Genomic DNA, 336 nt, shown 5'->3' with positions numbered 1-336 from the left:
TGAAAACCAGAAGCTCTGAAAATTTCATGCTCTTCAGTGTGTGGTAAGGTATAACCTACCTTTCCCACTGGTGCATGGAGGATCTTTCCTGCAGTATCTGGAGAATCACCTCACACACTGTCCAGGAGAGTGATATTCCTCCCTGGGATGCTCCATGGCAGGTGGGAAGTCCCTGGCAGACACACAGGTATACAGTGCATGGAGAAAGGCTGCTGCTCATCTGGTCATACTCAACGAAAGGATAGTGGAGATACCAATCTGTTGGCCCTTAGTTTTGCTCTCAGATAAGCAGTGTAATGACATTTCATCAACTTTTAAGTAAACTCACTACTTTTT

The 336-nt window shown here is 45.2% G+C and overlaps 1 pseudogene; it reads right to left on the bottom strand.

Moving 5' to 3' along the window:
* The window catches only part of LOC101581157, a 2,135-nt pseudogene extending 2,059 nt beyond the window's left edge, over window positions 1-76 (bottom strand).
* Window positions 77-336: the final 260 nt, after the last annotated feature.

This window comes from Octodon degus, unplaced genomic scaffold, assembly GCF_000260255.1.
Source record: "Octodon degus isolate 3935 unplaced genomic scaffold, OctDeg1.0 scaffold00569, whole genome shotgun sequence".
Lineage (NCBI taxonomy): Eukaryota > Metazoa > Chordata > Mammalia > Rodentia > Octodontidae > Octodon > Octodon degus.
The sequence above is the reverse complement of the archived record's forward strand: the minus strand, read 5'-3'. Positions and strand labels throughout refer to the sequence as shown.